The sequence below is a fragment of the Rhagoletis pomonella genome, unplaced genomic scaffold (genome assembly GCF_013731165.1).
Source record: "Rhagoletis pomonella isolate Grant_MI unplaced genomic scaffold, Rhpom_1.0 Rhpom_scaffold_00005, whole genome shotgun sequence".
NCBI classification, from domain to species: domain Eukaryota; kingdom Metazoa; phylum Arthropoda; class Insecta; order Diptera; family Tephritidae; genus Rhagoletis; species Rhagoletis pomonella.
Window position 1 is genome coordinate 64,998,760 of NW_023458559.1, and position 22,997 is coordinate 65,021,756.

At 34.9% G+C, this 22,997-nt stretch overlaps 1 long non-coding RNA gene across 1 annotated transcript; it reads right to left on the reverse strand.

Annotated features, from left to right (window-relative positions):
- Window positions 1-754: 754 nt before the first annotated feature.
- Window positions 755-20,977, reverse strand: LOC118739372. The gene is made up of 2 exons (XR_004993007.1): window positions 20,383-20,977; window positions 755-2,590 (listed from the first exon to the last, which is right to left on the reverse strand). It is a non-coding gene; the product is annotated as an uncharacterized LOC118739372 (long non-coding RNA).
- Between the last annotated feature and the right edge of the window lie 2,020 nt (window positions 20,978-22,997).

The window sequence follows — 22,997 nt, forward strand, 5'->3', positions numbered from 1 at the left end:
TTATATCATCATCATCATGGATTGCAATGGAAGGATGGTAACTCAACACTTAAAAATGTACAAAAGTTTTAAGCTACTATGAAGATTGATACTGAGAAAGCTGTATTTATAAAGCAAATAAATCTCTTGGAGACAGATCTCAAAGCGCTGCCTAAATAAGGAAAAGCCTATCGATTGAAGAAACTGAATGTAATTCGGTTAAAAACAGAGATTCAGCCTATATTGAAATATTTTTTTAAATAAAATAATCATTTTATATACAAGTTTGCATATTATATTCAAACCTGAAACCGTGAAATAAGTAAAGTGGAACAGGGGCGAATGTCAAGCGTTTCTATTGCCTTTAACACAAAAGCTTTGATCTTAGCTTGTGTTAAGCGCCACCTGGTGGGCAAAAATATTACACATTTAGTAAACAAATATAACTGTGGAAATGAAACCTTACTACGAGCATATTCCGTAAAGAACCAAGGAAACCAGAAAGGTGAACTTCAAAAGAGAAATTCTTTATAAACAGCGATTATAAATAAAGCTGTTAATATTTACTGAGAACTACATATGTAATGGCTAGCAGAAATTATCAGGGTATTCATATAAACGCGTAAATGCCTCGTAAATAAACCGGTTTAACGTACAAAATTAAAAAAAAAATGTACGAGGTTTACGTGGATATAAGGCTTTTACGCGTTTAGATGAATTGCCATTATAATTCAAATCTAAAAAAATATATTTAGATATTTGGTTTTTTTTTGTGTTTTTTTTTGTCAAATCAGCGGCACTGCACCGCGTAATTGTAGCCAACCCTATTTTTGCTATATGTGTACTCAATGCTTATTCTTCTTGTTTTTTTCCAAAAAATTGGAATTGAAATAATTCATTGGATAAGTAAAAAAAAATGACACAAAGCGCTTGTTTGAGTTCAGGCTTCCCAAAAGCCAACCAGTCTCTTTGAAGCTGCTAAACTTCGAAGGAAACAAGTCGTTCGTCATGCGATTAATTAAAGTTTTACGTGAAGATGCTATTGAAAAGAAAATATTTTTTCAGTCAATTTCAATATGTTTGCTCCACTAAATAGATTGTAGGTGTGTAATTTTATTGGAGATTACAAATCTCAAAAGGATTGCTACAAGCTCGGTTGTAGCATCAACGGTTGAAATGATTAGTGAAGTATAACGCACGTGTAATTCACGCCATTCTTCCCTTTTTTTATTAATTGTTTTTTTTTTTTGTTGTAAGCTGTTAAGGAAATGTTTTAACATTACATTTGCATTTGTTAATATGTTTGTTATAGCAAACTTTAAAAAACAAATTTCTTCAAGCATAGGAATTAATAAGAAAAAGTTATAGCTCCTTCCTAAAATCGAATAATTCGGCGCCATGCCTAAATTAACGGCGTTTTAGACAGAGGATCAACAGGAAGCGTTTACAAAATACCTAATTCCTTAAACAACTGCCTCAAATACTGGCTTGTAATGCTTTTTATAAAAACCAGTGGTAAGATAAGCAAATGTACAGTAATAAATGTTAAATGGTTCATCTCCCGGGCTAGTTTAGAAGGTAGAGTATGCCAGAAAATACGATAAAATAAAGATACATACATATCTATGTATATGTAACTATTAAATTTTAAAGTTAAAACTATGAAGGGTGGGTTTAATGTATAAATACTTAATTTAATTGCTAAAAGTACATTTTTTCAATTAAGTAAATAATGTTCTCATGCAATGAAACGTTTGTTAAATCTAATTTGTTTTTTTCTTTCGTTTGTTGTTGCGTTCTTATAAAGCTAAGTTTCCAGCCGTCAAGAAAAATTACAGGAAATTGTTTTTATTATTTCCGTTTTAAATTTTCTTGAAAAAATAAATATATCTACGAAGACTTTTTTTTAAGAACTGCAAGCTCATTCACTTAAGATTTGTTTTCCCATTTCTTGAGCATTTTTTTTTCATATCACTTTGTAGGTTTTCTTGAGAGCTAGATACTGTGCTTAAGAGTTGAATGTTTGAAAAATAATTTTTAGCAAAAAATATAATATTTGTAGCAACTTATATCCGGAAATTCGATACCGCTTACGTTATTATTGCAGCATTCAAAGTTCTATTTTATACCCCTTCACGCAGTATACATCTTCACCCATTTCGTTGCTTAGTTGGCACTGACAATGGTAACCGCATTTTAGTACTGAGTTCCTGTTCCAGAGTTCTGCTTGCCGTTGCGTTTTCGTTCGCAGGCCTCCAAATTATTTACGCATCTCTTTCAGTGATTTCGTCTGCTCTTACAGCAATTGAAGTGTCTCAAAAAGAGCTTGGCCGATCGGAGGCTATGCAATTGTATTTTCACAGTAGATCCTGGATTAATGCTTTGCTTTAAGATTTGCTTGAAATACCAACAAAACGCTCTGCTTCAGGTGAATTCGTCTCCTTTTCCGACAAAGAAAAATTTATTCGTAGTCGTGTTCTTCATCTGCTTTTCCAACAACTAAGTTGTCCATCAAAGAGATTTGATAATTTCGAGATTATACTTTTTTGAAGCTTATTCTAGTGTAAATTCCGTTTTGGTCAGACTTCTTCGAAAAATTTTGACTTAATCACTGAAAATAGAAGAAAAAGGCAAATTTATTGTAATTAGTACAAGAATGCATAAATATACAAGTAATTTTTAAGCAAAAAACAAAACCGGCTTCATTTCTCATATTCAAATTTAGATGTACCGTTATTTTTCTATGATCCAATGATCGAATCTAAACCAGATTAGTATGGGGCCACTTCTGAGACACTACCTTTCCAATGCAAAAATAAAAAAATAATATTTCGACGAATTGATAACCTGCTTCTTTTTTTGAAGTCGATTGAAAAGTATGTTTCGAAATATATACAGTGATCATCTAATGTAAGCATACTCTGACGTTTTGACGCTTTTATTTATTTGTATCTTCCATACAACGCATGAACACAGTCTTTTTTTATTTGAAATAAGGTACGAAAATTTCGATGAAAGTTTCTCGCATTTTCCCTAGTTCTGTGTGAAATTTAAAAAACATTTATAATTATGGTTTTTGCTGTGGGATGAACTATTTTTTATAAAAACAAAAAAATTATAAAAAATATTAACATTTTGGTATGGAAAATGTAAATAAATAAAATCGTCTAAACGTCAGGGTATACTTACTTTTGATGCTCACTGTGTACATATACTTAGACATGTATGTAGGACTAAGTTACCTATCTAGAAACTTATCTATAGCCTTCTATGAATAAACCCTGGTAACCCTTTTAGTACTATACTCCTACTTCATGTTTCAGTTACAAATACTATTTCACCTATACTTTTACTAAAATGCATCCAAAAATACCGAGCTCCTAGCGGTTCAAATAAACTCACTAATCAATCCATTCAATGTTAGAACAACCCTCCAAAATTGTCACCAAAATAGGTAAAAACAAGCAAAAGATCATAAAAGTTAAACAATATCCCGAGCGTCTTTTGCAACCAACTCGACTGCAGCGCCATCTGGAGTATTTTTTGCAGAAATATTTGGTTTATAGAAGAAACGCAGATTCTGAAAATAAATCCCATGGCACTATAAATGCAGGTTATATATACAAACCAACTAGAGCGCCACCCATTTGCTGTTTTTTTTGTGTGTCGAAATGGAGCCTCGAAATACTAATTCAATAACTATTTTTACTCCAGCGCCATCTACAGTCACCAACTATAGTTGAAAATGAGCGCTTTGCTGGTGTGCATTGCCTTTTTGAGCATTCTAGATATTTTAAATAGACGTACACAGGGTTAAAACCGCAGAGGTCCCAATACCGGTCGAAACGTTAAGAAAGATAAGAATTACGAAAACCAAGGCAAGGAAATTACGCAGCAGCAGAGACCTATCGTACGTGCCCTTCTTAAGCGCGTAAGCTGTGGAAATTTTGCCTGAAAATGGGCGTTGAGTAAATGCACCTTACAGTTTTGTACCAAAAATAGCACCAACGCTGTCACTGCCGCTGGCGAAAGAAGTTAGCTAAAACACGAACTTGCCAGGCAAAGTGTGAAAACAGAATTTTTTTATATACAATTTTCAACTTAGAACTTGTGCGTCTGTTGCAACAATTTGCTTACAAAAGTTCAGTTGCCTTACGGTGCAACTTTTCGGTCCGGCCTATTAAATGTCAGTTACAGTAGCAAAAAATATGTGAAAAAAACCAAAGAAACTATCCTCTATTGGCATTGCAACACTTTGGTAGCAGCAACCAACAGCAATTATGGTCATAAAGTTGCAACAGAACAAAAGGCAAGCCAACCACGGAAGTAGTCAAATGACCAAGCTATTGAGAGGAAAGGTGTGTCGTGTGAAGAAAACGTTAGCAAGAAAGTAAATGGCAGTAGTTATACTTGCGTCTGCTGACCACAGCGCATCAACGGCGCCCTTGATTGCTGTTGCGCAACGCAGCGCCGGTCATTACCAAAAACCAACGAAATCATGTTGCATGATGGCAATGACATCAGCAACAGTATCAGTGGCCGGCTACACTATCTCTAATAAGAATTTCTGGTCTTGTGGTGTTGTATCTTTATATGCGCCTAACTGTGTGCATTTTTTATGATTAAGTGAAAAGCCATTGACTGGCTTTTCATAGCTCTAACCTACTGGGATTTTTGTGTGGTCGTAAATGAGCTGTTAGTTAGTCGTTCGGTCGGTCGGCATAGCCTGGTGTGACCTTTGCGACTTTGTTTGCTGTAGCCATCAAAAGTTTTTTGCGCCTAATAAAACCAAAGTCGAAAAAGAAGACTGAAGGGAAAACCAAAAAAAACAACAACCAACTATTGCAAGACTGAAACCACAACAATTTGACTATTTATATTTGTTATAATTTTTTATTTCTTCTTTTGATTAGGTAACGTTGTTAGTTTTTTATTTTTTATATCTTAGTACCACAGAATTCAGCTTTAACGATCTGTTGACAAATTCGTAATAATTGTAATAAAAGGTAATAGGCGGGCTCATTTTTATAACACTTCAAAAGAGTGTATGGTTTTGAGTTAGTTGATTTAAATTATATGTACTGAAACTAAGATATTGCGCATTTTCTGCCACACAAACTATTTTGGACGATTTTGGAAGAAAATGAGCAACAAATAACTCAAAAAAAAATAATCCAAAAATCAGCGGTAAGTCCTAGCTACTTCAGATTTCCACTTCATTAAGCTAAACTTGTATGGGCTACAAAACTGCGTACTAAAAATCTTTCTAAGAAATATACATAATTCAAACAGCTCGGAATTTTTCCGAAAATTTATATTTTTTTTAATATTGCACAAAGTTTGAAACTTAGATTTATACGGTTTTTGTTAAAGAATAAACTATATTAAAGATATAGCTAAAATTAAATAATAAAAATAAACTTGTCAGTGAGTGGTGCGCTTATAATTATGACACGGGGAGTATATTTTACAACACATTACTTAACCGTTCCGGTTAATAATTTCGCCTAATATAGAGTTCGTTTACTAGTGCCTCGAACAGCAGCCCAAGTTCTTCAGACTTCAGTAAGTCCATTGCCTAAGCGAGTGACATAAATAAAGGGGGAAAAAATATATACTTTGATAGCAAAGCTGCTCTCTGATGAAACGCTCCAAATTAGTCAAGGAGCGTTAGACCTTCATCTATCGTACTAACTATTTTCTGCCGAATTGGTAGGAAGGGATAATTCACTATTGGACAGATGGTCTTCATATCAGCTCACCGAACGATGCATGAAATCCAGAATATGTACAATGGCAAGGTTCTTCGGTCCCAGTGTGGATCGGCGGCGGTCCTTATGTTTCGTTAGCACAGGTCGCACTTTTAGCTAAGAAAAATAAAGCCCGTTCAAAGAAAGACAAGGAAATATTTAAAGGAGGTAAGTGTTTCGCAAACTACCATGGGACCATACCTGCAAAGTATTTAGATAGAGATAGAGAAGGAAATCAAGATGTAGGTGGTGATAGAAATATATATTTAGAGAGCAAAAGATATGGTGATGGATATGAAGATGGAGATATATTTCCATTGAGATTGAGATTGAGATCGAGGTAGAAATAGCGAGCGAGATAATGATAAAGATTGAATCAGAGGTGGACAGAGGTAGAAAATTAATAGAGACACAGAGAGATGTAAAGAGAGGGACAGATAGGGGAAGGCATAGAAATAAGGATAGAGATAATGATAAAGCTATATTTAGGCAAAGAAAGAAAATAAATCTATACACAAATAGAGATACATAGATGTAGAAGTGGGGAAAGGAACGGGGAGAGAAAGATAGAGTGAAATACATACATCGAACTTCAGTCAATCACCATGGATATTGTGAACCACAAGTTATCAACACCTGGAAACTGGGCTCTTCAACCATTATTAGCTCCTTTGCACTTTTCAGCTCGATCTGGTGGAAACTAAAATCCCCAAAAAATGGTGTCGGTAAAAATATCTATTTTTCCAAAACCAAAAATTTTTCTCCTTTCATGCGTTTTTGTAAAAAATTGTGCACTTAAGAAAAATGTTAGTACAATATTTTTTTCGCCAACTAAAAATCCATTTTATGCATTTCTTGTGTAGGTAGAAGCACATAAAACTCTTTAGCTTTTTGCACATACTTTTTAATTAAACTTAACATTTCTCTTAAAAGCAAAAGCCAGTTAACCCGCCGATGCATTCTAGGTAATCCCCCAATGCAGCACGAGACAAAAGAGATGCCTCAAAAATGCCAACAAATAAATCTATATGTCGCTTAATTGAGTGTTCCGGTCACACGCAGCACTTGCACACACACTCAAAAACGCAACTAAAGCCGACCAACAAAAAAAAAATACAAAAAAAAAGCGAACAGCTACAACTCAATAAGTTGAAATTAATACCATCAACATTGCTCTGCACTCGAAAGGATACACGAAAGGACAATAGGCAAAAAAAAGTAACAAGGATGCATTACCGCCACTGTTGCTGTTACTGCTTTACTGCTGCCCCTGCTGTGTTGCACATGCGTGCGGTTTCTGTTTAATTGCGATTGTCCAACGCTTCCGGCTGTTTCTCTGTCTGCTGTCTGTGCGTTTGTGTTTCGCGGTAAGCGACCTGCAATTAACCCATGAATGTGCGAATGTAATGCAATTAAAGGAGTCGGTGGAGGGCGAAAGAAGCGTACATATTTAGCTGGGGCCATTCGCATGCACGCACACACACGCGCGCGACTAACATTGCAAAAGGGCAAATGTGCGTGTCACGCAGGTCGCTGCTATCGCATCGAGCATTTGTTGGCGTCGCGCATTTTCACGCTCAATTATTATTAAATATTTTAAGTTTCGCATTTACATAATGAGCACGATTTTACGCGCATACCAGAGCGCATCCGAATGCATTTGGCTCCACATGAGCGCTTGTGTGTGTGTGTCTGTACCATCGTAAATACACGCTTAATTGGCGCACTGCAACAGCAGCAGCTAAAGCAGCTGCGATGCGGCTCTGCCCTAATGGGATTGCAATTATTTGTCGATAAAATAAAATTATATCGCATTTTTGCAATATTTGCGCGTTAAACTTAATGCGCTCACACACAAAAACACACACGTGCAATGAAGTTGCAACGTTTTTTCGGCCGTTTTCTTTTTTCTCACCGGGCTTTATTTGGTTAAATGAACGCCGATAAAAGCGCACATTTAATTTTTTAATTATTCTGTATTAAAAATGTATTAATAATGTTTGGTTTAATGATTGTATATTTTTTTTGTGGCCGTTATTTATTTGATTATGCGTTAATGACTAAATTTGAATGGGATATAGTGTGAATGAGAAAATAACCAGTAGGAAATGTTAATGGTGGCGGCATTACGTTAATTATAGTAAGTAAAAAATTTCGTGAGTTTAGGTGAACATTTGTTACACTTTTTTGTAGTTTACTAAAAATTATTAAACTTGGGTTTACATGGGATTTGTTTGGGAATGAACTACATATACTTTAATTGAAAATTCTTTTTAAAATAAATAAATAAACATAAGTGGCATACAATATCACTTTGAAATTGCGTTCTATAGATATGACCAATATATCGATGCTCTGGAAATTTAGAAAGTCACCTGGCTCACGGACAGATAAGCTGATTAGCTCAAACCAACGAATGTTGTGAAAGTGTAGCTTGGGCTAATCAGCTCTTTTGCCCGAGTGCCAGGTCATTTGCTCAAATTGGTGAATATGCCTATTTTCTGTCGCCGTGGTTTTGCTTTGCGGTCATAGAATCACACAGAGCATGGCCCAGAAGGTCCTGAATTAAACTGTCATATACCACAAATGTATATATGAGGAGGTATGGGCATGTGTATATACTAAAATACTTTACAGACCCATAGATTAGATATTTTCTCACGCGACTGCAAAATTAATCTCGGAGTAACTGCCGGCATCTTTCCACAGTTAACCATAATACCGCCATTGTCATTCAAGCGGAAGTCTAAGCTATTCGGGGTGGCTGGGCAAATTCTCTTATCCTGAAAATGTCATCGGACTAATCTCGACAGGGATCAATTAGAGCCCTTGTCTCTGACATTGTTAGGATAGCTCATCGATACATCAAGACTCTTATGCGACCGCAATATTTATAGCAATCAAACGACAAATATGCTGGTTGAAACGGCTCAGTATTTGACACCTCAGGCGTTGAAGAGATTCTTCTGATTCTGTGCGTTATAAAGACCAGAGGTCCTATATTAATCAACCAAGTAATCTGCATGCAAAGCAATTCTCGCCAATCATTCCTCCCAAATATAATGTACTCGTATATACATACATATACACTTACATATGGGGATACCTGGTCATAAATAATTCCCACTACTTAGGCACCTCAGTGTAGACAATTTTATTACTTTAAATTACGCGCTTGTAACTACTTCAAATAAATAATAAATTATTCTTAGACTCGTTCTCATCAAATTTGCCTGCCGCTTACCATCTACATGAGGGTATTCCAGCGCCACTCTTCACTGTAAGAATGTATCTAACCTTTGACTACCATATTAAAATAAATAAATATTAGGGTGGTCCAAAAGCAAGTAAAGTCTGAATTTTAATGCCCTCACCTCCTATGATTGTTCTATACCGTGAAAATATACCACTTTTTTATTTTGAAATCAAAAAATATTTAGAGGTCGCTGAAAGCGCCTAAAGTTTTTCCACGTATTTTATATGAAAAAAAAAACTACTTTTTGTAAAAATGGTATACAACTTTTGAAAACGAATATTTTTCGATCGGAAAACTCTGTTCCTCTTCAGTAGACTCCCAATAATAATACCCAATTGTTTATTGTACCAATTTTTAATAAGAACGATTTTTTAAACCCCCCCCCCCCCCTTGCATTTTCATGGGTTTTTGGCGGACCTATAAAATGTAGTTACTGTGAAGCAATGGTTAGTTGGGTATTATTATTGGAAGAGAAACCGAGTTTCCCGATCAAAAACTATTGATTTTCAAGAATTCTATACCATTTCTACGAAAAGTAGTTTTTCGCATATATAATGCATGAAAAACTTTGAGCGACCTCCAAATATTTTTTGATTTTAAAATAAAACAATAAGGATATATTTTTTCGGTATATAACAATCCTAGGGGGTGAGGGCATAAAATTCCGACCTTACTTTTTCCCATTCATTTTTGGACCGCCCTAATGTGCATACATACATACATACATACATGCGAAAAATAAAAATTCTAAAATTGATCTCATTCTTATACCCACTAAATATGTCTGCCGATTTTACTCTTTTCACACTCCTTCAAGGAGAAAATAAATTTAAATAAAATAGCTAAGGCAGATAATGAGATGCTCGAACAAGCGACGAGTCGGAAAAAAGGTAGAGCAATTGGCAAACAAATAAGAATAACGCACACCTACACACACACACATATACATATACGGCACGCATGCAAATTACCAACTCACTTGCAGGTATCCTTCATGAAATTGAAAAGCGTTGAGAGCCTAAGCTGAGACACTGACTAGTTGGTTGGTTGTTGGATCAGTATTTGGCTGGTTTGCTGGCAGTTTGCCATGCCTTTGGCCTATTGCATATACAAAGCGATATTTTTATTTTTTTTTACTTTTCAAATAAAAAATATTCTTTTCGCATAAATTTGCCAATGCAGCGCAGCGGCTCAGCTGCTGTAAGTCATACTGTTGCTGCAGGTGGCAACTAAACGCCGCAATTCTCTATGTACTACTCAGCCAACTCTTGTCTCTCCTGCTTCTTACATTCAACATTTACCCAAGCCTCCACTTATTCAGCTTTTATTCACTCTTTTATTCTACTTCTTCTTTGTATATATACTTTGTTTTTTTTTTTGCACAACGCTCCGCCCCAGGCTTATTATGAGTTTTTAGCTTCCCTTTGGGAATTTTTCAATTTTTAAGCCGGAAATCTACTTTCAATTGTTTGCTTTTGCAGCTTGCCGCTGCTCGCGTAGCTCAAAGGCGATGGTGTGCGCTTTGGTTGAGCAGCGTCCTCCCCCCAATGGGTCAGGTACGTACATAGGTGTTGCTCATTTTGCTACACACTGGCGTATCCACTGCCGCCGCTGCTGCTGCTGCTGTCACTGTTCTGGTGCCGCCTACAGCCTTCTGAAGTGTAAATATTTTCACAGAAGGTGTAAATAAAATCTTGTAGATTGCACTGCTATGCGGTGGCTTACCTCTAAAGCTGGCTATGTTGTTGCCAGTGTTGCATAGCGGGGAGCCTTTGCAGCAATTGTTGGTCTAGCGTTCGGGGATTTTAACGGTGCAAATGTTTCAATTTCTCAAATGAAGTTGCTATCTTTTTTTGTTGCATTTTCTCACTTCAATTCTTTTCAAATTTATTTATTTTCATTTCTAAGATCTCCTCAATTCTTGATATCTTTGGCTATTTCTTTGCTCCGGTGGCGGCATATCCTTCAGTGTATAGAAATATTTGCTTCTTTGCTAAATTTTTCTTTTTATTGCTGCCTGCTTAAGGCACTTCTACTCCTTTGCTGTGCTTTCTTTCCTACACTTACCTTCCTCTCCTTTATTCCCTCGCAAGCTTTTGTAAACAAATTAAATTTTATTAAGGCGCAAGGATAAACACTTCAACGCCGCGCCGAAAGTGCAGATGGATGTATGTATGTACATAGGTACTACGCGAATAAGCGAAACCGAGTAGAATGGTGCTTTTCAGCACAAAGAAGGAGTCCGATTGTTATCCTTCTTCGCCGTTATTGGTTGATATTTAATAAGCAGCGCATAAAAGCAATGAGCGCAGTTGAGTGGCAAGAAGGGTAGCTTTCAAATAAAATTTTAAGTATTCTCGTTTGCTTTTATTAAAGCGAGCTGAATGAGCTCGCCGCGGCGGAAGGCACAAATCGGAGCTCATTGTGTGGAGCCTCAATTAAAATTGTATTTCTTATTTTACTTTTTTGTTAATTTGAAATATCGCGGATGGATCAGATTACATTAAAAAAGGTTCCTGTTTCGGGGATGAATATGTATATATATAAGTACATATGTATGTAGGTATGTATCTCATGAATTATGGGACATACTTTCTTTTGTTGCTGGGACGGGTCGTTGCCGGCGGCCCGAGGACCCATGTTGTTATGGCGGCCTCTGTCTTACCTACTCTTTTTTCACTATTCTGTAAATGATGCTAGGGCTAGGTGAGTTTTTCAGCACAGTTGTGGCTAGAAAAATCATTTCGTCTACCTGACCTCCGTAACGTCTTTCAGGCTAAGCCGGAGCTCAGAGCATTTATCTCGGTCATTTGCTATTCAAAAACTGTAGCTGACTGCCGCAGATCCCCAAACGAAATAGCTTAGTAGTTTTCTTTGATTTTGGTGTGGGTGGCGGAGCACTGGAACATACTAGGCAACGGGAAGGTGGATGAGCTTGCAACAGAATGCACATCCCTTCCCCGTTTGCAAGGGCTAACGCATGACGCTTGCTACCTGTAAGCACATTCTAACTCTTCAACTAGTAAGTGATTGATAGGCAGGCCTCACTTCTTGCAGGAGGGTGAAACTGATGTGGTCGGTGTGGCACCAAAAACGATATCGAAAAGTCCCCTCATGCTGGACAAAAGAGAATTAGCCACAGCCTGCTAACAGGCCATTTTGGCATCGATAGGCGCACAGATAATTTAAGGGTACCCTAAAAAAAGCTGAAAAAAACGAAGAGGCAGAAACTATGCCGTACCTATTATGCGAACGCTCCATACTCTGTGGAATTAGAAGAAAGTTCATGGTTTAACAATTTTGAGAGGGTTTAATCGATACTCAGTTAGATCCGCTGGTGGGGTTCCTGGCAAGCCCTTCAACCTAGCCTAACCTAGACCAACTAGGACTCCCCTGACCTATATCTGCATAACTTTAAACTATAAAAGTTGTCTCGTTTCGTTTTCTCTAGCCGTTTCGAATAGGAATTTTACTTTCGATGGCTTCAACTCATCGTTAGAAAAATCAGTGGTGCTCGCTATTAAACGGTTTGAGGTTTTTCAGTTAGTGCCATTTTTTGTAAAATAATAACTGCATTAAAAATACATGTCACACCAAGCGCCAGCGCTTTTGTTTTCCTACAAAATGGCATATGAGCAACTTCGGGCAAGGAAAATGTATGTTGTAGTTCTCATGTAACTCATAAAATTTTCAATAGTTCCTCTCAAGTTCCTAACTCAAATAAAAACTCTACTAGTCGCAGGTCAAATGATTAAAGGTGATTGAAAATTAAAACGTGAGTATTTTTATAAACAAAACTTCTTTCTTCCTGCTAGGATAATTGCTTTTCAAGTAATAAAATACAACAAGAGACTGCATATTTGTCTGATGGGATCAAGCAGAGTTCCAAATACAAAAAAAAGTCGCAAGATAAAAAAGCAATCTGAAAGCTTGCCATTCCGTCTACTCGTGTAGGCATATTAAACACGAAACTCACGTAATTATTTAACTTACTAAAATACAACATCTTAATGTAGCAAAACTCGAGTGTAAGTAAATTACATTAAAACGAATTACATTAAAAACTTAAAGCATTTGCGTTACACTTGACTCCAACAACACAGTTCGGTTAAAAGTTAACGAAAGAGGAAAGGAAGAATGTATAAGCTTCGAGTGTACGAGTTAGTAAGAGCTCAAGCCAAGTAATATATATACATACTCGTACGTAAGTACACAGCGAAGAATGAAGGTATCTAACAACCAATGAGCTTAGTTAAGAAGTAGAAAAACACTCAGGCGCATACCCTCGAGTACTGCCAATTCAAGTGGTATGCGGTACTACGCAGCTTCTCAGAAACTAAAACTTCTCAAGAAAAGTATTGCAAAACATTTACAAGACGAAGGCATGCGAATTTACTACGCTTCAGCCCTCTCTCTCTCTTTAGAGCTGACATTAGCGTGCCTTCGCAATATTCATAATCACATAATCAGCGTTATGACTTTCTCAACTCTGTATATTCTTCACTTAAATATCGCTCACTCTGTCGTTATTTGCTGTTGTTGATTTGTACATTTGCAAAATTTGCATTTGTTTGTCGATTGTCTGTGATTGCTTTGCTGGCTTCGCAGGCTCAAACGCCGAATTGTATGCTATATGTTTTTTAATATAATTTCATTACGTAAATGCCTTTTTGTCTTTGTGCCCAGTCGAACGCACTTCTAGCCTTTTGGTGTATTTTTCCTTGCTTATAGATACTTCTTTTGTCGAGGGGCGTTCGTCTTGGCCTTTTTACGCAAATTAACATAATTTATAAGCAGATTTTGTAGATGAGTTATTTCTGATTATTTCTTAGACTTATTAGTGCGTTCATTGTTTTTAGAGGGGCAATTGCTTTCACATTGCTATTGTTGTTGGCTAAATTGTTTGCTGTTCGTATACTTGCCATATTATTTAATTTAACTTTTGTAATGCAATCAACAAACTAAAGATTTTCAGTTCAAATGTAAGTTTTGCGGAAGATTGGATGAAATTTAAGGCAAAGCAAACAGTAAATTTTTGAAATTAAAAAAAGTAAATTATAAATAAGGCGCATTCATTTTGTTACTGCACAAAAAAATCGACCCTAGAAGACGTAGCTACATACATAATAGTCACATAAAATTCAAAGTCGCGGATCTAGTACTCACAACATTATTTTTGCTCAAACTTAGATATTTTTGTTGCAGTCGAATTGCTTGTCAAAATAACTGTGAGCATCAATATATTTAAATTAAATTAAATACCTATGCATGTACATATGTACATTAGAGTGTTCCAAAAATGCATGCAAAAAAAAGTAAAATCGGAATTGGTATGCTCTCACCCCCTAGGATTGTTTTGTACCGAAAAAATATACCCCTATTTTTATTTTGTAATCAAAAGAGGTCGCTCAAGGCGACCAAAGTTTTCCATGTATTTTATATAAGGAAAAAAACGAATCTTCCTAGAAATGATATAGAATTCTTGAAAAGCAATATTTTTCGATGTAAAAACTCTCTTTCTCTTCAGGAGATTCCCTTTAATAATACCCAATTGTTTGTTTAATGATGTTTTCAAAGTAACTATCTGTTATAAGTCCGCCAAAAACCATAGAAAGTGCTTCGACTTCTCTTAGTAATAATTGAACTTAAATACTACAGTCTTCTCCGAATAATCAACGCCGCCATTTAAGCTTCCCCGCTAAGTTTAAACAAAAACTCCGTCTAAATAGAAGGAACTTTTCAGGTGAGCGGGTCCTTTTTAATTGGTTTCTCCGCATAATTAAGTAAACATATTTACAGTTATTATGCCCAATTAAGCTGAGAATACTGTGATCGAGTTAGACTTCCAAAGCAATATTTCCTTTTCGAAGGAATTCCATTAACAAAAAAAAACGAAGAATTCGAACAGTTTTTAAAGCAAGTGAAAAAAATGCGCAATCAATAACACAGTTTAGCTACACAACCTTTTTAAAATTTTGAAATTATTTTGTATACAAAAGCAAATTTGCTCTATTAGCCACTTAAAATGACTCACCTGTGTCGGCTTTCAAGAAATCCGCTTCTAAATTGCCAATTTTCAGAAAAAAAAAAATTGCAAAGAATTTCTATTAAAACACGCTAAAAAAACCAATGAACAATATGCAAGAAAAATGTCGAACATGAGCTGCAAGAGAAATGAGATGTTCTGTTAGATTTAGTGTCAACTACTGAACCAGGAAGCGAAAGCAGCTAAAAAAGAAACAGACACAACAGAAATTAAGCAAAAAACCCGGCTTAGGCGTCATCAACTGAGTTCGAGTGACAGCTACTATTACAGAATTTTAATTAGAGCCAAAAAGGTTACAATTTTTATAAACAAGGAAATTGAAGAATTAAAAAGAAAAAAGGAAATGGAGGAAAAGGTGAAAAAAATGCAAAATTGTCACGACCATGAAATATTTATTAAAAAAAAAAAAACAAGTAAATACATGTGGAAGTACAGACATACATACGTATGTATGTTGATTAGGTTGGTATGTAGGTACATTAGGACTGACCAATTTGTATAGGAAATTTTTTTTAACATTTTGCTGCAGTGTCGCAAAGAACTGCTTAAATTTTGTATAAAAACATGCTATAAGGTGTATTTGGTATAAAGAATTCATTTTTACATTATATTTTTCTTAAACATCCAAAGCAGGGCGTAACAGTGAGAATTTTCACATTTTCTTTGGAATATATTTTCGCAATTTGTCAAACTTCAAATTGATTTTAGACCCATGGTTTCTTCGGCATATTTTCTTAGAATTATATACATAGTAAGAAAAATTTACCCGCTCTAATGTATCTCCATACATAAGTTTATATATATGTATGTATGTATGCTTGGATGTATGTTTATATGAAATTGTGTACAATTTTGAAAAAACAAAATTGTAAACTCCGTTGATAAAAACCAGTAAATAGGAGAGCGATGGCTGCGTTGCGATAGAAAGTTCAACGGAAGCATGATTTGAGTTTTTAAACACTTTTTGAGCATATATATTTACATACATATGTATGTAAGTGCGCTACTATATAAATATACATATGTACATATATGCGAGTATTTCATATGAGTATGCAAGTAAGTGTTAACATTTATGTATGTCACGTGATTTGCCTAACATCAGCATTTTTTGGGGAAATTTGATTTGTGGCTTGGAAAATTTCAAAAGCGAGGTTCAACTCTATGATCTTGCTGATATGAAAACGCGATAACAAAAGGGCAAACGCACCACCACACATGCATTCATGCATATGCGCGCCGACACCGGATGACTGTCACTTTTTCCAGTAAACTATTTAACAGCCTATCCAGCGTGCGATTCAAGTGCCACTGAATATATGTAGATGGTACATACATATGTATGTATGTATGTATATTCAGTTGCGTATAAATATGAGTTTAGCTTCTATGTATGCATACTAGACTGTGTGAAATAAAACGATTTTTTTTTCTTTCAGTCACATATGAGAATCTCATTGTCGCTCACAAAATCTTAATTTTTCAGTTATCACTAGCAAAGATAAGAATTTTTTATGAAAAAAAAAAAATTGTGCCCTACTTTTTTTTAACCCTGTTTGATAACCCTACTTGCTGAGAAAACGTATCATGGTTTGCTTGCTTTAATTTTATGGTAATAAAAATTTTATGAAAGTTTTTTTTCAAATATATATCTAGTCTTCAAATATGTATTTATTATTTAAATGCGTTTTATTTAGAAATAACCTTCATTTAAAATCGAAATATCACCGATTTCAATACATACTCATTTTCCAAAAGAGAGAACGAAAAGTTTAATAAAAGCATACGTCTCGCAGACAAATGTACATAGGTTATCAAAGCAAGGTTAAAAAGCAAATAAATATATAAAAAAAAAAACTAAAAAATCTCGTAACCTATTCAATTTTAATACATATAATAAGTGCAAGTTTGAATTAGCTAGGACTCACCGATGATTTTTAGCAATTTTTTTTTAAGGTTTCGTCATTTTGTTTGGCAGAAAATGACTGCTTATGTAATTCAAACTTGAATTAATTATACTAAAATTGAATTCGATACAAGATTGTTTTTTCTATATGTTATATTAAATTGCTTACTAAAAAAAAGTTGCGAAAAAAAAATAATTTTCATTAAAAATTCTTATTTTTGCGAGCGCTAACTAAAAAATTAAGATAGGAATCTGACAACGAAATTTTCATACGGGACCAAAAGAGAAAAAAAAAACATTCGTTTTATTTGACACAGTCTATTGCACATATGTACATAAATACATATCTACGAGCTCATTTATGTACTGTCACACTACCCGGCGCGCCGGCGGCGTGCCAATGACCTCAACACTCCATTAGGTTTTGTAAAACCATTTCGCTTTGTGCAACAACTCAATTTTGAATGGTATTAATCATTTCGTTTCATTTTTTTTTCGTCATTTGTCTACACACTTTCCACATTCACACTCTCTTTTGCGCTACACGCTGCCCGCATATGCTTACTATGCAGCTCAGATTGGTACCCAAATGTATGTACATATGTAAGTACGTACGTACGTATGTATGTAGGTACAACATTTTCGACACCCGCACTCAGCTGACGAATTTTTAATTTCGTTCAATTAAACATTTAGTTTAAGTGCAAAGTACAGTTTTTTTTTTTTTTTTTTTTTTTTGAGCTTGCCTACTCTTTTGTGTAAACTGTCACGTAAAATGCTCAATGAAAGCAATTATGTATTTATCTTTTTTTACTCTATAAGTATGAACTTTTCCCGCTCATTTCTAACAGCAACGTGCGATCATAACGAGCCCTAACTGCCAAAATAACGTAAGCGACATTTTTTTTTTCAAAATTTTCTTTTTGATGCAGTAATGCATCTAGACTCTCCAGGAATATTTCTGCATCGAAAAGACAATTCAAAAAAGATGTCGCTTACGGTATTTTGGTGGTTACGGCTCCAAATATAACTACTGTATTTCCTTTTTATCTGCAGAGCGAATCTTTTTGGATAATTTTCAGACCGGGCATCGGATCAGAGTTCAATCGAAGTCGTATTTCGACGCGTTACCTAAAGTCAGAACACATTGCCGACCTCCCACGAGATTGATTTGAAAAATAAAGTCTTCTTTCATGCTTATTTTCTGAAATCTAGGACGGTACCCGGAGGCTCTGCAGATAGTTTTTCCCTAATTTTGCTTTTGCAGAATCAGTAGTTGCAGAAAATAAGTCACAGTCTACCATTAGCAGAACGCGAGTAGAAATTTGAAAAGCCTCCTGTGAAAACCTGTTTTTTCTTGCCACATATCCTCTTGGGCCAACTCCAAACCATCAAAATGAGATGCAAGTAAAGCGGTCGTTGTTTCCGAAAGCTGAATCGGGAGACATTGGCAGATTAAATTTGTGGTGTGATATTGTCAAACAAACCTTCGACCGGCAGATTGGTTTTTATGAGAAGATTTTAAACGATAGACCAAATTCAAAATAATAATATTAAAATAAAATAAATGTTTGCTTCTTATGTTTATTTGTTTAAAAGTGAAAAGAATTTTTTTTTCAGAATTTACGTACTAAAATTTGAGGTTAATCGAGCAGTTCCACTAAATTTGTATCTATGTATTATCTAAAAGGTATGACCCACAGAAAAAAACGATCGAAGTTTGGTCGGTTCTACGTTACCATTTTAACTCGTAGAAGCACCATTATTACAGCATACCCAAATTATTAAACGGTAAGGCTACAGATAATCACCGCGTAGTCAATTTTTAGTAAACAAAATTACGCATTAAGTTCGAAAAAAAGTTTGATCTATAGGGCTCGATGGGCTCGTCAATGGATAAAGTTACGTCTATAGGAACTATACAACAATATAGGCAACGAAGAGCATATGGAGCAATATGGATTTGAGGAAACAGCGACGTTAGGTAAGGGTTAAAACGTCTAAAGATCCCAAAGCCGTCGAAATTTCTGTGAAAAAATTAAAGTCAGAATTTACATTACTATAATTTAGAATTAAGAATTATTTACTTATTTAATTTTTTTTCTGTGTAACTTCTAATGTATTATATGATATCTTCATACGCACCAATTTTTGTTGTGCTAAAAAACAACAACAGAATTCTTATTGTATTAATTTAACTCTTTGTTTATAAATAAATTCAAATTCAAATTCTTTTGATTTTCGATTCCCGAATTTTTTTGTCCCCTTTCCTCAGAACGTTAGGATTATCGTATTTGGGTTCGATCAGTTCTATGAAAAATCTGTCGACTGCGAAGTTATTCAGTTTTTCTAGTTTGTTTTACCATCTAAAAATTTGTATATGTTTTATATGTCTTTCGATCATTACTGAATAAAAATAACACAATTACACACACATACTATTTTGTGAACCAGTATATGCTTGTATACCGGTCAATTAAATACCGAAAACCTTCGAACTTATACTTCTTAAGCCTTTCAAGGCTAAGGAAAATCAGTTTTCCAAACCATAAGAAAATGTTTTGAAATGTTTAAGAGCTATTTATATGTATCTCACTATGAGCTAGCTACTTTTGTTAATTTTTTTTTTAATATTCAAAAAATAATAATGAAAAACAAAAAAAATGTATATGTGTAAAAAATGTCGAAATTGTATATTTAGCTCTCAAAATCACTGTATATAATTCAAACTGTGTCTTTTTGGCTATGGTCCTGAAAGGTTTAATGCGCCGATATCCGTTTTACACTAAGATAGCAACACAGATATCCAGAAAAGTATTTTTATTTAAAGGATTTTAAATATGTACCTCATCTAAACTAGCTACTGTTGTTAAGTAATTTTTTTTAACAAATTTTTATCAAAAACGTAAATTTTAAAAATGGATTCCATTGAAATAATTTGCCTATTTAGCTCAAAAAAAATCTCTATCCATAAATCAAACAGTGTTTGTTAGCTATAATTTTATGGTCCCGAATGGGTTAAGGTACCAATATTCCTTTTACACTAAGAAAGCATAGCATCGCATCTAGCAAACACGCTGCCGCCGAACATTTTGAAATCCGACTGAAGCAAACACATCAAAATTTTAATCCATTGTATTTCCTAAAACTTTCCTAATCTGTTTTAATTTCAAAAACCACTTTACAAACGAAATTAGGTACTTTCGAATTGAACCAAATGAAACAAAAACAAACGCGGCAAAACATACGCACCCATTTTTTTTTTTTGTTTTTTGCTAAACTAAAAATAGTTTTTAAGAAAACATGCACTAATCAATCATGACACAGTGTCACGTCTTGATAGAAAAAATCTCGAAAGAAATAACAGAAAACGTCAAATGTAAAAAAGTAAGGAGAAAAAACTCTTTAAGAAAAATCACTTTTGTATTTTCAACAAAACACTTACCCAGAAACCGGCGCGTACGTACGTGCTCCGTATGTTTATTTAAACAAATAGCCAAGCCTTGCCACGCCACACCACACCACACCGCACACCATACCACGCACTCGCCTCTGCCTTTCTTTGCCCCTAGACGGGCGGCGGCACAGCGCTCCTTAACTGATCACCGCCCGGCGCACATGTGTGTTTACTCGCTTTAGCGAGCGATAGGCTGAATGAATGCAAAAGTGTTGTTGGCGTTATTGTAAACATTCATACATTTGACGCGATCATTGTTGGTTGTTTGTTTCGCATAGCTACTGTCGTTGTTGTTGTTGTTGCTTTAGTTGTTGTTTTTCTCGTCTTGTTATTCTGAGTGTTCACGACTTATCAGCACCTGACCTTTCAACACTATTCAGCAACAACAACAGTCACCACTAGCGTGTTGTTTTTGGTTTGCTCTTTTTTTAATGTTCTTTAATTTTTCCTCGTTTCATGATGAGGCAGATTGCTGGCTTTTATAAATATTTACATTGTTGGCACACAACGAATAGCTGGTACGTTGGAGCTGTTAGCTGGTGGCTGGCGTGAGGAGGAGCTCCACTGATCCGTCCGGGCTGAAGTTTCAAGAACAACTGACGTTTCGAGGCATAAAAAGTCGGCATATAAATTGTCGATTGTGGAAATGTACATAAAAAATGTATGTATGTACATAAGTAAATATGTACAAAAATGTATGGGGTACATAAAGTCTGCTTATCGGTTGACTGACAAACTATATACTTGCATTCATACAGATATTTGTTATACATGTGCCTATATACATACATATGTACGTACAATTGCATTGCATTTATGCATTTTTATACTTAGCTCTAGCGCGAGAAATGCTATGTGTTAAATATGTATGCAAATATGTATGTAGTTAAAAACATATCAACGAAAAGATTCCAGTTCAGATTTCAGCAGATCTTGCACTGGAAAAGCTAATATTTGTACGCTGATCGTTTTAAGTGAGTGCGAAAAAGAAAATGAGAATGAGTACACAAGCCGATGTGCACATTGTGTGTACCCTGCAGCGAAAAGCTGAATCAGTATGCACAAATTCCAGTTGATGAAATATTACACAGGTCCGCAAAAAAAAATCGATGGAAGGTTCCTTTGACCAAACCTAGTGTGTTATATGTTTTTGGGGTCGCTGAACACGAATCTGAAGTCCGTTTTGCTCCATCAGGTCTGGATTTTTTCTAACCTAAGAAAACCTCAGACAGGGGAAATCCGCTTGGTGGTTGTTAAAGTAAAGTAAGATAATTAATTTAAATAGTTATTTCAATTTAAATATAAAATAAAAATTTTACATAAATTGAATTTCATTTAGAAAAAACCTAAATACCCACATACCATAAAAAAATAAAATAAATATTTTTTCTTAAATAAATAAATAAAATAAAAGTAAAAATAAAATCGCTCGCTGAGATTCGAACTCGAATCTCTTGATTTGGCATGCCAAAGCTCTACTCTGTCGACCATTGCCACTGTTGCAGCGCTACAGCATACTTATGCTTTTCACGGGGGGCGAATAGGCAGTCATACGAATAGGCATACCGTCAACTGGTATAATAATACTAGTATTTCTACTGGTGGCGTGCTGATGCAGGAGCCGGCAATTGACATCTCCTATGAAACCACCACGTTTAAAATACCAGTCGCTAACATTGAAAAGGGATACAACCTAAACTAGTTGGGGTTGTGAAACGCAAACTGGTAGCATTCTGGTTCACAACTGGTAGCTTTCCCTGCAGGGTATGTATGGATGTATGTAAGTGCAAATAGATATGTATGAACATACATACATAAGTACATTCATTTAACCACAAGTCGTTATGAAAATCTGAAATGCATACACATACATATTCGCATGCATCGGCTTCAGCTTCAACGTTAATAATACTAACGCACGTACCATATTTAGAAACTTGATTATCAATAGATATGTACGTACATATACAAATATATGTACATTAGACTGCATCACCAAGCAAAGATTCGGTTTATCCACCGGAATTTCAAAACTTATTTTATTTGAAGACTTCCACCATAGAATTTCGGAAAAATATTAAGATTTACGTGAGCTGTTGCAATTTGAAATACCTTGAAAAAAAATCATTCAGATGACAAAACAGTTTAAGCTTAAAAAATCTGCATATAAATACAAAAAAAAAAAAAGCGTGAGAAAATACCTTTCCAATGATAACTCATAAGACTAAGACGGTATAGTTTTGACCCAGTTACTCAAGTTTTTCTTAAACCAATATTTGAAAAAAGGAAAAAAATAGCATTAAAAATCTCATTATTTTGATTTCGTTGAAAATTGAAATTTCGAAAATATTTCTAAGCAAGTTGTTTAAGATTAAACTTGTATGTCATTTGAGGTGCTCTTTTTTTAAATCTTAAAAAGAAAAACTATTTTTTTCATAAACTCAGTTTTTAAAGGTATTTTGAAATCGATGCAGCTCACGTAAATCTTAATACATTTCCGAAATATTTTGGTGCGGGTCTTAAAATATAATATATTTTATAATTCCAGTGCAAAAACAGTACACATTTTTTTTGTATGGGGAGTGATGCAGTCTAATGTACAC